This window comes from Muntiacus reevesi, chromosome X, assembly GCF_963930625.1.
Source record: "Muntiacus reevesi chromosome X, mMunRee1.1, whole genome shotgun sequence".
Taxonomy (NCBI): domain Eukaryota; kingdom Metazoa; phylum Chordata; class Mammalia; order Artiodactyla; family Cervidae; genus Muntiacus; species Muntiacus reevesi.
In genome coordinates, this window is record NC_089271.1 from 39,077,302 (window position 1) to 39,093,286 (window position 15,985).

The 15,985-nt window shown below is 42.7% G+C and overlaps 1 pseudogene; it reads right to left on the reverse strand.

Annotated features, from left to right (window-relative positions):
• Nucleotides 1-12,917: 12,917 nt before the first annotated feature.
• Nucleotides 12,918-13,262, reverse strand: LOC136154433 (large ribosomal subunit protein P1-like; annotated as a pseudogene).
• Between the last annotated feature and the right edge of the window lie 2,723 nt (nucleotides 13,263-15,985).

Consider the following 15,985-nt stretch of genomic DNA (forward strand, 5'->3'; position numbering starts at 1 on the left):
ACCTTTTTTGATGTTTACTGCTTCCTGAAAAACTTAATGAACAGACTTCTGCCCCGAAGCTTTAAAGTTGAGTCTCTCATTTTTTTAAATTGTGGTTAGGAACACTTAACATGAGATATACCCTCTTAAACTGTCTTTTAAATAATTGTTTTATTTATTTATTTATGGCTGTATTGGGTCTTTGTTGCTGCGGGCGGGCTTCTCTTTAGTTGCGGTGCACGGGTTTCTCATTGCAGAGGCTTCTCTTGTTTTGGAGCAGAGGCTCTAGGATGTGCAGGCTTCAGGAGTTGTGGTGCATGGGCTCAGTTGCCCTGTGGCATGTGGGATCTTCCTGGACCAGGGATTGAACCTGTGTCCTCTCCATTGGCAGGTGGTTCTTAACCACTGGACCACTGGGGAAGTCCCTCTTGAATTTTTAAGTGCACACTACTATATATATATATATATGTGTGTGTGTGTGTGTGTGTGTATTTTTTTTTTTTTTTTTACTGCACCACGTGGCATGTAGGATCTTAATTCCCTGACCAGGGATGGAGCTCATGCTCCCTTTAGTGGAAGTGCAGTGTCTTAACCACTGGGCTGCCAGGGAAGTCCCTCACAATACCATATTGTTAGCTATAGCTACAGGGCTATACCTCAGAGTTCTAAAACTTTGTTGTTGTTGTTTTTTTCCACCGTGCCATGCACAGCTTATAGGATCTTAGTTCTTCAACCAGAGATTGAACCCTGGCCCTTGGCAGTGAAAGCACAGAGTCGTAACCACTGGACCACCAGGGAATTCTGTAGAACTTCATCTTGCATGACTGAAACTTTACACCCATTGATGGACACCCCGAAATCTCCCCCCCGCCCCCAGAATTGAGTCTTAATCGAATTTTTTTTAATTAACAAAGCATAGGAAAAATATATCCCGATTTTGTGTTTAACAAGTAACTAACCTTCTCAACAATCAATTAGCCAGATGTATAAACCTCACATTTCTTATTAAGAAATCCCTGAAGTTTGAAACTACAGAATACCAAAAACTGTATGCTAAATAATACATTTTTCACCATGAATTCTTCTGGCTGTGCACTATTATTGCCAATAACACCCCAAATTAATAAGTTAAACCACAAAAAAAAAACCTGTATGGCAAATTTGAACTAATTTCAAAGCTTTCTTTGAAAATCAAGGATATTGGAAGATATCGAATGTTTTTAAAAACTTTGTAAGTGAAGTAGAGTTGATTTACAATGTTGTGTTGGAATCAGCAAAGTGATTCAGTTATATATATACACATATTCTTTTTCAAATTCTTATCTTTTATAGGCTATTACAAGATATTGAATATAGTTCCCTGTGCTATTTAAATAGGTTTCCAAAATAAGGCAGATTACAAAATGATAGATTGTGTAATGATCCTGTCTCTCACATACCTTTATTCATCCAAGCGTTCATATTCAAGAAGTACTCTTTGAGTGCCTAATATTAATAATAATCAACAATTTTGAGCCTTTTTGTATATCAGGCAGGCGTTATACCAAAACTCTGTATAGCATCTTGTCTAATCCTTCTAACAAACCTTCAGTTCAGTCGCTTAGTCGTGTCTGATTCTTTGCAACCCCATGGACTGCAGCATGCCAGGCTTCCGTGTCCATTACCAATTCCCAGAGCTTGCTTAAACTTATGTCCATCGAGTCGGTGATGCCGTCCAACCATCTCATCCTCTGTTGTCCCCTTCTCCTCCTGCTTTCAGTCTTTCCCAGCCTCAGGGTCTTTTCCAACGAGTCAGATCTTTACATCTGGTGGCCAAAGTATTGGAGCTTCAGTTTCAGCATCAGTCCTTCCAATGAATATTCAGGACTGATCTCCTTTAGGATGGACTGCTTTGATCTCCTTGCAGTTCAAGGGCCTCTCAAGAGTCTTCTCCAACACCACAGTTCAAAAGCATCTAACAGGCCTTGGGGGTATATTATTTTCTTTATTCCTGTTGCATGTATGAGAAAACTAAGGCAGAGTGAAACTAAGTAACTTGCCCACTTCTAAGCGGCTGTGCCCAGATGGGGGCTCTGGGCTTGTGCCCAGGTTCGGTTCAGTCACTCAGTTGTGTCCAACTCTCTGCAACCCCATGGACTACAGCACGCCAGGCCTCCCTGTCCATCACCAACTCCCAGAGGTTATTCAAGCTCATGTCCATTGAGTCGGTGATGCCATCCAACCATCTCATCCTCTGTTGGCCCCTTCTTCTCCCACCTTCAATCTTTCCCAGCATCAGGGTCTTTTCAGATGAGTCAGCTCTTCTCATCAGGTGGCCAAAGTATTGGAGTTTTAGCTTGAACATCAGTCCTTCCAATGAATATTCAGGACTGATTTCCTTTAGGATGGACTGGTTGGATCTCCTTGCAGTCCAAGGGACTCTCAGGAGTCTTCTCCAACACCACAGTTCAAAAGCATCAATTCTTCTGCACTCAGCTTTCTTTATAGTCCAACTCTCACATCCATACATGACTACTGGAAAAACCATAGCCTTGACTAGACATACCTTTGTCAGTAATGTCTCTGCTTTTTAATATGCTGTCTAGGTTGGTCATAACTTTTCTTCCAAGGAGTAAGCGTCTTTTAATTTCATGGCTGCAGTCACCATCTGCAGTGATTTTGGAGCCCCCCAAAATAAAGTCAGCCACTGTTTCCACTGTCTCCCCATCTATTTCCCATGAGATGATGGGACCAGATGCCATGATCTTAGTTTTCTGAATGTTGAGCTTTAAGCCAACTCTTTCACTCTCCTCTTTCACTTTCATCAAGAGGCTCTTTAGTTCTTCATTTTCTGCCATAAGGGTGGTGTCATCTGCATATGTGAAGTTATTGATATTTCTCCTGGCAATCTTGATTCCAGCTTGTGCTTCTTCCAGCCCAGCGTTTCTCATGATGTACTCTGCATATAAGTTAAATAAGCAGGGTGACAATATACAGCCTTGACAAACTCCTTTTCCTATTTGGAACCAGTCTGTTGTTCCATGTCCAATTCTAATTGTTGCTTCCTGACCTGCATACAGGTTTCTCAAGAGGCAGGTCAGGTGGTCTGGTATTCCTATCTCCTTCAGAATTTTCCACAGTTTGTGGTGATCCACAGTCAAAGGCTTTGGCATAGTCAATATAGCAGAAATAGATGTTTTTCTGGAACTCTCTTGCTTTTTCGATGATCCAGTGGATGTTGGCAATTTGATCTCTGGATCATCTGCCTTTTCTAAAACCAGCTTGAACATCTGGAAGTTCATGGTTAACGTACTGTTGAAGTCTGGCTTGGAGAATTTTGAGCATTACTTTACTAGGGTGTGAGATGAGTGCAATTGTGTGAGTTTGAGCATTCTTTGGCATTGCCTTTCTTTGGGATTGGAATGAAAACTGACCCTTTCCAGTCCTGTGGCCAATGATGAGTTTTCCAAATTTGTTGGCATATTGAGTGCAGCACTTGCACAGCATTGTCTTCTAGGATTTGAACTAGCTCAACTGGAATTCCATCAGGTTGCCATTTCCTCCTCCAGGAGATCTTCATGACCCCGGGATCGATCCCACATTGGCAGGTGGATTCTTTACCACTAGCACCCCCCTGGGCACATATAATATGAATGTGCTTCAGGACTCTCCCTTTAAAACCTCTATCTTCTGCTGCCTCCGTGTGCCCAGCAAGAAACTCAGGCACTGAGCTAAAGTGTCATTTTAAACAAGATCTTCACTTCAGGGAGATGAAGAGATCAAAAAGATCAACCTAGCCCAGGAACAAATAGTCTAGACACAAACTTGGTAGGACAGTTTTTACACTTGGTTTGGGGTTAAATAAGTTCATGTGGCCTTTGTGGTTTTTTTTTTTTTTTTGCATTTTTTTTTAACATTTAACATTTCCAAACTTACACAAAAAAAGAGAAAATAACACAGTGAACCCCCAGGTACCCATCAGCCAGCATAATTAGTATCCATTTATGTCCAGTCTCACTTCGTCTATACCCTACTCACTTTTTCCTTCCTCCATATCCTCCCTACTGGATATTTCTTTGGCTTTATTATATATAACTAATTTTATTTTGCTGTTTATTTTTTTGGCTGCACCAGGTGACTTGTGGCATCTTAGTTCCCTGACCAGGGATTAAACGTGGGCCCTCGGCAGTGAAAGTGTGGAGTCCTAACCACTGGACCACCAAGGAATTCCCTAATCAGTTTTATTTTTTGAAAATTGAAGTATAGTTGATTTATAATGTTTCAGGTGTACAGTCAAGTGATTCAGTTATATATATATATTTTTTTTTCTTCAAATTCTTTTCCCTTATATGATCCTACTGAATTTTGTAAAGCAAATCCCAGCCATCATATTCTTTTATCCACAAATATTTCAAATCCACAAATGCCTATCTTTTAAAGAGAAAGAATCCTTGTAAACCTAACTGCAATACGAATATCACTCCCAAAGTAACTAACAGGATAGCTTCATATCATTCAGTCAGTAGGAGAGTGAAAATCATTTTCCCTCTACCCTCTGGGTTCTTGGCTGAGCTATTGCTGACAAGTGCTCAGTTGTGTCCAACTCTGCGACCCCATGGACTCTAGCCAACCAGGCTCCTCTGTCCATGGGATTGTCCCAGACAAGAATACTGGAGTGGGTTACCATTTCCTTCTCCAGGGGTCTTGGCTGAGAAAACCTGCTGTAATAAAGGGCAGATGAACAGGAGAAAAATAAATAGAAGTTTAGTAACATGAATATCTCCTGTATTCATAAAAGAGCCCCAGGAATACTAACTCCCTGAAATGACCCAAGATACTGTTGCAGGAAGGGGGACCCCTTCCAGGGCCCGAAGCTGGGCTCTTTTCTAACACTCGGAAATGAATTGTCCGAGGAGACACATGCTGACAAAGCAAGAGATTTTATTGGGAAAGGGCACCCAGGTGGAGAGCAGGAGGGTAAGGGAACCCAGGAGAACTGCTCTGCCACGTGGCTCACAGTCTCGGGTTTTATGGTGATGGGATTAGTTTCCGGGTGGTCTTTGGCCAATCATTCTAATTCAGAGTCTTTCCTGGTGGCGCACGCAGTGGACAGGCAGTGTCTCCTCTCGACCTTTCCCGAACTCTTCCGGTTGGTGGTGGTTTATTAGTTCCGTTTTCCTTATCAGGATCTCCTGTCATAAAACAACTCATGCAAATGGTTACTATGATGCCTGGCCAGGGTGGGCAGTTTCAATCAGTGTGCTTCCCCTAACAATACCACCTTGTTTATTGTGCTCTTCCTGATAATCTCCGATAACTGACTGTCTCCCCCCTCAACATCTTCCTTTGTCTTTAGTTGGAGGTGGGATTTAAGCCACATCCAGCCACAAAAGAGTCTGTTATACCCCTCCGCTGGGCTATCTGTCATAGCCAGGAGAGGTGGTTCAGGGACCCCTGTGAACCAAGGTCAATACTTCTATTGTTTTGCCTTCCTTTTTGTTTGTCTTTAAATTTTCATCTTCATTGCTTTTTTGAACCACTCATACATTTACATGCTTCAAAATTCAAAAGATGTCAAAGGGTGTATAAGAGAAAGTCTGCCTTCCACTCTTGTTTTCAGCCACTCAGATCCTCTCCCCTAGAGCAACCAATTTTATCAGTTTCTCGTGTTGCTTTCAGAAATATCTGTATGTCCATACAAGTCAATTTGTTGTTATTTAGTCCCTAAGTCCTGTGCAACTCTTTCGAGGCCTCATGGACTGTAGCCTGCCAGGCTCCTCTGTCATAGAATTCTCCAGGCAAGAATACTGGTATTCTAGTGGGGTGCCATTTCCTTCTCCAGGGGATCTTCCTGACTCAGAGATTGAACCCATGTCTCCTGCATTTCAGGCAGATTCTTTACTGCTGAGCCACCATTATCTCTCTATATACATATAGATATGTGTATAGGTATGCATATTTCCTTCCTTTCTACAGAAATGGTAGCATACAATACACACTGTTTTGCTCTTTGATTTTTTTTTTTCACTTAACAGGAAATCTTTTTTTCCCCCACCTAACAGGATATCTTTATAATCAATTCATAGGGCTTTCTGTTCTTATAACAGCTGCAGAATATTTCAAAGAATGAAGACACTGTCGGTTAGTTAACTGCAAGTCTTCTAATTGGTCGACTTTCAGGCTATTTGCAATTTTTTCAAACAAATAAAGCTGTACTGCGTAAACTTAAAAACAAGACCCAAACAGCTTTTAACAAGCAACTTCAGTTACCTTGAAACAAATTAAAATTCCAATTAAGGAAGCACCTTGTTATACAAGATAAAGAATGATAAACTACTCTGTTTGGTTGTTTATTGTTCAGTTGCTCAGTCATATCTGACTCTTTGTGACCCCATGGACTGCAGCACACCAGTCTTCCCTGTCCTTCACTATCTCCTGGAGTTTGCTCAAACTTATGTCTGTTGAGTCGGTGATGCCATCCAATCATCTCATCCTCTGTCACCCCCTTCTCCTCCTGCCTTCAGTCTTTCCCAGCATCAGGGTCTTTTCCAATGAGTCAGTTCTTCACATCAGGTGACCAAACACTGGAGCTTCAGCTTCAGCATCACTCCTTCCAATGAATATTCAGGGTTGATCTCCTTTAGGATTGACTGCTTTGCTCTCCTTGCTATCCAAGACTCTCAAGAGTCTTCTCCAACAATTGATGAAAACATCAATTCTTCAGTGCTCAGCCTTCTTTATAGTCCATCTCTCACATCCATACATGACTATTTGAAAAACCATAACTTTGACTAGAGGGACCTTTGTCACCCAAGTGATGTCTCTACTTTTTAACATGCTATGTAGGTTTGTCATAGCTTTTCTTCCAAGGAGCAAGCGTCTTTTAACTTCATGGCTTCAGTCACCATCTGCAGTGATTTTGGAGCCCAAGAAAATAAAGTCTGTCACTGTTTCCATTTTTTTCCTCATCTATTTGCCATGAAGTGATGGGACTGGATGCCATGATCTCAGTATTTTGAATGTTGAGTTTTAAGCCAGCTTTTTGACTCTCCTCTTTCAGTTTCATCAAGAGGCTCTTTAGTTCTTCTTTGTTTTCTGCAATTAGGGTGGTGTCATCTGCATATCTGATATTTCTCCTGGCAATCTTAATTCCAGCTTGAGCTTCATCCAGCCATGAGTTTTGCATGATGTACTTTGCATAGAAGTTAAATAAACAGGGTGACAGTATATAGCCTTGACATACTCCTTTCCCAATTTTGAACCAGTCTGTGTTCCATGTCCGGTTCTACCCGTTGCTTCTTGACCTGCATACCGGTTTCTCAGAAGACAGGTAAGATGGTCTGGTATTCCCATCTCTCTAAGAATTGCCCATAGTTTGTTGTGATCTACACAGTCAAAGGTTTTAGCATAGTCAATGAAGCAGAAGTAGATGTTTTTCTGGAATTCCCTTGCTTTTTCTATGATCCATTGGATGTTGGCAACTTGGTCTCTGGTTCCTCTGCCTTTTCTAAATCCAGCTTGTACATCTGGAAATTCAACTCTGGAGAATCAGAAAATATAGAATGCGTCTTTTGCTGCCTTGGGCCAGGTGAAAAGATGTGTGTGAAGTGGGAGTATGAAACTGCAGCAGGGGAAATTACAGATGAATTCATTTTGAAAAAAAAACAAGTCTCATTGAAGTGTGTATAGAATGTATGGGGGGGGAAGTTGTTATTATTTCAATTAAAAAAAAGCCTCCTCTAACTTAAAAACTCCAGTATTAACGTGGCATTATAAGAATGTAAATATTGGACATTCCAAGATAAATCACAGACATAATGCAAAATCTGACCCAGTTCTTAGGAACACAGACTATAAAACACTATAATGAAGGCAAAAATCCACATCAAATCTCCATTGTCTCAGAAAATACAATTAAAAGAAGTCCTTTCCTATTCTGTAGCGTTACCTCCAGTAAATGAGAATAATTTTCTTCCTGCCCTTTGTCATTAATATATGCTTGCCACTTTTGGGCAAACGTCTCTGGTTTGCTTTTTTGGTGGGTGGTAAAAGGTGACAGGAATGCAGTTAGGTAGCAGATTTTCCCACAAACAGGCAGCACAGACATAATATCTTTCCACACTGCACTTGATGCTCTGAATTATTAATTAGGATGTTAAATGTATTGCTCAGTGCATGAGATTATATTTAACTCCACATACTGACGATCTGAGCTTTGCACCTTCCTGGGTTTGAAAATTAGATTCTGTAACACCAGGATTTCTTATGTTTGTTCAGAGACTCATGCGTGTAACCAGGGTGGGGAATCACTTTAAGCAGACCCAAGGAGGTGAAAAGTCAACTAAGGTCTAGGGTGGAATCCCTAAATAGGAACTGGGAAAAGAGCAACATCCACTATTAGCTCCTTGGCACTTTACTCCCAGGTTCCATCTTCCAGACAATTCTGTCTAGAAGTATTAGAAAAGACTTGGGCTTGCATCAACCAGACCTGGGTTCAGATATAGATTCCGCCAAAACCTAAGATACAAAAACAGGGGATGAGATTAGTAAATTCAGGTGCATCACTTCAATGAAATAGCATGTAATTATTAAGCTAAAAATTTTATGCAAAAAAATTTTATACAAACATTTTGTGAAATGGATGGTACCGCAGCATTTAATGTAAAGGCAAAACATTGGAAGCATTCTAAATGCCTGTTAAAATGGGTTTGGGAAAATAAATTATGATCCATCCATAATGTTATGAGCTGACCAAGGCCAATTTGGTCAGGCAGTCTTCAAGGCTCTCTTGTAGCTTCCCCATCTAGCCACCAGGTTGTAACAAGAGTGAGTCTCAGGCTCAAATCAGCCAGGTTGAAATTAACAAGCAGGCCTAAGCAACAGTGGTACAACCTCTTCTGTGTATCTAAAGGGGTCCCAGCTTGGTCCTAACATGCAAAAAGCATTTAAGGTGGAGGCTACAGTACTCTAGAAGCAAGATTCCGTTAGCCTTGAAGGCAGCATCAGGCAATCAGAATATCCAAATTCATGGCAGAACAAAGGGTCCTTAGAGATCCATGCAGAGGTGCCCCTGAGTACAGGCTACACACCTGCCTAGATCCAGCTGCCCTGTCTGTGCAAGTTTGGAGAGCGTCTCTAAAATAATTCAGCCAATCTCTGTACCTTGAATACTTCTCACTGCAACAGTAAGAGCCCATTGGGAATATCTGTTGTGCAGATTCACTTGCTATGTCATTCTGCTAATAAGCAAAATCTAGTGTTGATGGGAGATAAAAATAGAGGAAGCACTTAGAGGGTGACTTTTCTGATTAAAAGTTGGTTGGCTGCTCCTGGAGTGGGTGTTCCTGTGAAAAGCAACTCACTAGCCCCAAAGCCTAGCTTAAACTAAATAACAGATACTTTATAACACACTGCCCATCTTTAAACAAATTAGAGACATCCTAACACAGACGCTTACTCCTTGGAAGGAAAGTTATGACCAACCTAGATAGCATATTAAAAAGCAGAGGCATTACCTTGCCAACAAAGGTCCATCTGGTCAAGGCTATGGTTTTTCCAGTGGTCATGTATGGATGTGAGAGTTGGACTGTGAGGAAAGCTGAGCGCCGAAAAATTGATGCTTTTGAACTATGGTGTTGGAGAAGACTCTTGAGAGTTCCTTGGACAGCAAGGAGATCCAACCAGTCCATCCTAAAGGAAATCAGTCCTGAATATTCATTGGAAGGACTGATGCTGAAGCTGAAACTCCAATACTTTGGCGACCTGATGCAAAGATCCAACTCATTTGAAAAGACCCTGATGCTGGGAAAGATTGAAGGTGGGAGAGAAGACAGAGGATAAGATGGTTGGATGGCATCACCAATACAATGGACATGAGTTTGAGTAGGCTCCGGGAGTTGGTGATGGACAGGGAGGCCTGGCGTGCTGCGATTCATGGGGTTGCAGAGTCGGACACGACTGAGCGACTGAACTGAACTGAACTGCACACAGACAACAGAATACTATGCACCAGTTAAAAAGAGTAGGACACATCACTTCCTGCCACAGCATTTTAAAGTGAAATAAGCATGAATATATAACATGATTTTTATTTTTATAAAAAAAAAATCTTGTATATGACTAAATAGGTGTAAAGGAAAATCTAGACAGGTATGTAGAACTCATTGTTACCCTTAGAGAATAATTAGCGGGGAGAGAAGGAAGAAACCTTTCATTGTTTCTTTATTCATTTCTGCACTTTGAATTTTTTATGAGTATGTATTACTTTGATAACATGAATTTTTAAAATTAATACTTTTTATAAAAGGATGTTGTGGAAGTATAATTATGTGGAGAAATGTTTATCATATATCCTTGGGTAAAATCTAGTAGATAGTATACATTAGATATGACAACCATTGTCTCCTCATCTGTGTGCAACCCCCCCCCATTGGAGAGTGTATCAATATTTTCCAAAGACGGTCATGCCAATAAATATCCCAGTGTGCAAGTTCTTCTGATGTGACTTTGATAGGCCTCCATTGACAGGTGGTGGTGGGGGTGGGGGTCTGTGTTCCCTCCCCTTTAATCGGTGCAGACCTTTCTTTTTTATTTAATTTTTATTTTATATTAGGGTATAGCTGATTTACAGTGTTATATTAGTTTCAAATGCACAGCAAACTGATTCAGTTACACATATACATATATCCATTCTTTTCTAGATTCTATCCCATATAGGTTGTTACAGAATATTGAACGGAGTTCCATTTTTTGCACAGTAGGTCCCTGTTGATTATCTATTTTCTATACACTCATAATACTCCTTCTCTCACTCAATTGTGTCTGACTCTTTGCAGTCCCATGGACTGTAGCCTGCCAGGTTCCTCTGACCATGGAATTCTCCAGGCAAGAATACTGGAGTGGGTAGCCATTCCCCTCTCCAGGGGATCTTCCCAACCCACGGATTGAACCTGGGTCTTCCCACATTTCAGGCAGATTCTGTACTGTTTAAGCCACCAAGGAAGCCCCATTTTATATTTTATATATAGGAGTGTGTATATGTTCATTCCAAATTCCTAATTTATTGTTCCCCCACCTTTTGCCTTTGGTAATTATAAATTTATTTTCAGAGTCTAAATCTGTTACTATTTTGTAAATAAGTTCTTTTGTATCATTTTTTAAGATGCCACATAAAAGGGATATCATATGATGTTTGTCTTTCTCTGACTTTGCTTAGTATGATAAGCTCTCAGTCCATCCAAGTTGCTGCAAATGGCATTAGTTCATTCTTTTTTATGGCTGAGTAATATTCCACTGTGGGCTTCCCAAGTGGCTCAGTGTTAAAGAATCCACCTGTCAGTGAAGTAGACACAGGAGATGCAGTTTTGATCCCAGGGTTGGGAAGATCCCCTGGAGGTGGAAATAGCAACCCCCTCCAGCATTCTTGCCTGAAAAATCCTGAAAAATCCCATGGATGATGAACCTGAAGGGCTATAGTCCATAGGGTCACAAAGAGTCAGACACGACTGAGCACACTATTCCTTGTCGTATTTACCAGATCTTCTTTATCCTTTCATCTGTCCATAGACATTGAGTTGCTTCTGTGTCTTAGCTATTGTGAATTGTGCTGGTATGAACATTGGGGTACATGTATCTTTTCAAATTATGGTTATCTCTGGATATATGTCCAGGAGTGGGATTGCAGGGTCATCTGGTAGTTCTATTTTTAGTTTTTAAAGGAACCCCCATACTGTTCGCCATAGTAGCTACACCAATTTACATTCCCACCAACAGTGTGGGAGGGTTCCCTTGTCTTCGAAGATGGTCATTCTGACCCGTGTGAAGTAATACCTCATTGTGGTTTTGATTTGCACTTCTCTAATAGTTAGCAACATTGAGCATCTTTTTATGTGCTTTTTAGCCACTTAGACAGAACTTTCTCTGTTGACCAGACAAGTGATGTGATGAGCAAGTGAGCAAGGAAGTGATTGATGTTCAAAACCACAATGAGGTATCACTTCAAGATGGCTGCCACCCAGCTTTCTCTCCCTCTTGGGACACACACTTGAGCCTTTGGGGTCCTGAGCCATCACGTAAGACATCTGGTTACCCTGAAGCCGCCATGTTGGAATGATCATGTAGACATTTTTCCATGTGGAAAGAGCATACAGAAATAGAGAGCAAGGAAGATACCCAGTATGCCCAGTTGTGCCAACTCCCAGCTGTTTAAGTCTTCCTAGTCCAAGTGTCAGAAGCCTTCAAGATGATACCACCTCCAGCCACCATCTGACAGCAATGGTGTGAGAGATTCCCCAAGTCAGGACACTACCCAGCCGAGCTACTTCCAAATTTCTGATGCAAGGAAAGCCTAAGAGATAATCAAAGCTAATGATTTGAAACCACTAAGTTTGATGGCAATTGTAGTGCAGCAATCAATAACAGCAACAGCCCTTTTGAGAGAGCCTGCTACTTCCTCAGTCTGGGAGGGGAAGCCCTAGGAATCCATTGGTTCCACACGCACCCACACATACCACCAGTGACAGGACCCCTGGAGGCTTTCTGACCCTGGCGAGGCTTCTGTTTCTCTCTTCCAGAAATTTGTAACATGAATATCCCCATTGAGCCTCCTAGCTTGAGAACACTAGGAACTTTGGCTTCGGTCTGTACTTTGTCTCCCAACCTGTGGAAGACAGAAAAAGGAATCAAACACTCAGGGAAAAGCAGGAAAGAGAGAGACCCCATAGCCTCAAATGAGGACCCTCCTTTCCTATTTTTCTGTCTTATTCCTGATGCTCTTCCTTTGTTCTTCCTTGAGACACGCTTATAACCATCATTACCATCACCTTTATTATTATGACCAAGGGTGACTGACCAGTCACATGCCAAGCAGTGTTCTAGGTACTCTATGTGTGGTAACTTTATTTTTTATTTATTTTTAAAGAGCTTAGGTGTTTTTTTTTTAAACCTGCTACTAAAGCGGTTTAGCCAAAAAGACCAAAGCCCATGTCGTCCGCAGACTCTTCAGATTCTTCTTTCTTTGCTTCTACTTTCTTCTCCTTAGCTGGGGCAGCAGTGGTGGAGGGGACAGGATCTCCTGCGGGTTCAGTACCAGCTGCTGGGACAAGTCCGCCAGCCCCCATGTTGTAGATGAGGCTCCCGATATTGACATTGGCCAAAACCTCTGCAAACAAGCCTGGTCAGAAAGGTTCAATGTTTACACCAGCTGCTTTAATGAGGGCATTGATCTTACACTCTGTGGCCGTCATCTCATCGTCATGCAGGATGAGGGCCGAGTAGATGCAAGCAAGCTCTGAGAAGGAGGCCATGTGTGGGGCGAGTGCTAGCTGGGGGCTGTTGGGCATGGTGCTAGTCGCCCAGATGAAGTGAAGGTCTCACCCCAACTGGGCCTTAGCTTCCTCAGGACCGCGTACTTTAGTGGCCACTGAAGAAAGGGCTATGCATATTAACTTTAATCCTCACATGATCTATGAGGTGAGCATCACGATTATCCATATTTACAGATGAGGAAACTGGGCCCTAAACAGAAAAGGCACTCATCTAACATCACACAGGCAGTCGGATAACAGGAGCTCTCTATCCAACACTGTTGTTATAGACCCTATTTTTTGGGTTTGTTTAGTCACTCACTCATGTCCAGCTCTTTTGCGACCCAGTGGACTACAGCCCACCAGGCTCCTCTGTAAATGGGGATTCTCCAGGCAAGAATACTGGAGTGGGTTGCCCTGCCCTCCTCCCAACCAAGGGATTAAACCTGCATCTCCTGTATTGGCAGGTGGATTCTTTACCACTAAGCCACCAGTGAAAGTGAGAGTCACTCCGTCTTGTCCAACTCTTTGCAACCCCATGGAATTCTCCAGGCCAGAACACTGGAGTGGGTAGCCTTTCCCTTCTCCACGGGATCTTCCCAACCCGGGGATGGAACCCAGGTCTGCCACATTGCAGGCGGATTCTTTACCAACTGAGCCACAAGGGAAGCCCAATAATACTGGAGTGGGTAGCCTATCCATCTCCAGGGGATCTTCCCGACCCAGGAATCGAACTGGGGTCTCCTGCATTGCAGGCAGATTCTTTACCAACTGAGTTATCAGGGAAGCCACCAGGGATTACATATTAAACTCAGTCGCTCACCCTTCAGTTCAGTTCAGTTCAGTTCAGTTCAGCCACTCAGTCGTGTCCGACTCTTTGCGACCCCATGAATCGCAGCACGCCAGGCCTCCCTGTCCATCACCAGCTCCCAGAGTTTACTCAAACTCATGTCCATCGAGTCAGTGATGCCATCCAGCCATCTCATCCTCTGTCGTCCCCTTCTCCTCCTGCCCCCAGTCCCTCCCAGCATCAGGGTCTTTTGCAATGAGTCAACTCTTTGCATGAGGTGGCCAAAGTATTGGAGTTTCAGCTTCAACATCAGTCCTTCCAATGAACACCCAGGACTGATCTCCTTTAGGATGGACTGGTTGGATCTCCTTGCGGTCCAAAGGACTCTCAAAAGTCTTCTCCAACACCATAGTTCAAAAGCATCAATTTTTCAGTGCTCACCTTTCTTCACAGTCCAACTCTCACATCCATACATGACCACTGGAAAAACCATAGCCTTGACCAGATGGACCTTTGTTGGTAAAGTAATGTCTCTGCTTTTTTAATATGCTATCTAGGTTGGTCATAACTTTCCTTCCAAGGAGTAAGTGTCTTTTAATTTCATGGCTGCAATCACCATCTGCAGTGATTTTGAAGCCCCAAAAAATAAAGTCTGACACTGTTGCCACTGTTTCCCCATCTATTTCCCCTTAGATCCTGCCAATAGAGACACTCTATTTTTGTTACAATTACTTGCAACTAAATTGCTTCTGATCAAGCCCGATATGTATGGAAGCATTCCAGTTTGATAAAACTTGGTACAAATAAATTTAACATGAGTTCAGAGGGAAGGATACAATTGTTGCAGGAGAGACACTGTGATAGCGCCAGATACAAGTGCAGGTCAGAACTACAGGTCACTGGGGCTTCTGGTTCCAGGCTCAGTGGCTGATTAAGGGAGAGAGCACTGCGGCTGCGCGGGAGTGATGTGGGGGCAGGTCCTCAGGTAAATTCAGGAGGAGAGGTTGGAAGGAAATGATTCAAACTCCAGCTGGATTAGGTCCAAAGTGAGAGAATCTCAATAAAGTATGAACTTTGGTTCTTCATAATGTGTTAATGTTGGTTCATTATATTGTTCATATTTGTGACAAATATACACCAAAGTAGCATAAGAGGTTAACAGTAGGGGAAACTGGATATGGGGTATGTGGGAAATCTCTGTATATACTGTCTTTGCTACTTTTCAGGACACCTCGAACTATTGTCAAATTTTTAAATAAATTATCTTTGGCCATGCTGAGTCTTTGTAACTGTGCTCAGGCTTTCTCTAGTTGTGGCGAGTGGGGGCTACTTCTGTAGTTGCGGTGCACAGGTGGTTTCTCTTGTTGCGAAGCATGGTCCCTACAGAGCACAGGCTTTAGTAGTTGTAGCTCACAGGCTCAGTTGCCCCACAGTATGTGGAATCTTGCTGGACCAGGGATTGAACTCGTGTCCCCTCCATTGGCAGGTGAATTCTTAACCACTGGACCACCAGGGAAGTCCTGTTCTCAAATTTAAAATGTCCTCAAACAAGCAAACAAACCTTCTGTAATTGGAAGGCGGAATGGAGCCTCCAGAAACAGTCCAACAGTGAACAAAAGAGGAAGCGAAGGCCAGGGGAGTCTGAACACCAGGTGAGTTAGAAACATGAGGGTGAGTCTGATCGGCCGTCCTCTCCTCAGCCCTGGGAACCCCACCCAGCGCGCACTGGAACTCAGGACACTCTAGATGTGGGTGGGAGTGGGGTGGTGCATGCCTGAGGGCAGTGACGGTGCAAAGCCAGGCTCCCATGCTCCCCTCTGGGCTCTCACTAACGACCCAGAGCAAGTCAGTGCTAGCACCCCCCAGGCTGCTGTGTGCAGGGTCCCTGGTGTCACCCCCTGAAGTTGAGGGAGGGTATCTGGAGACTGGAGAT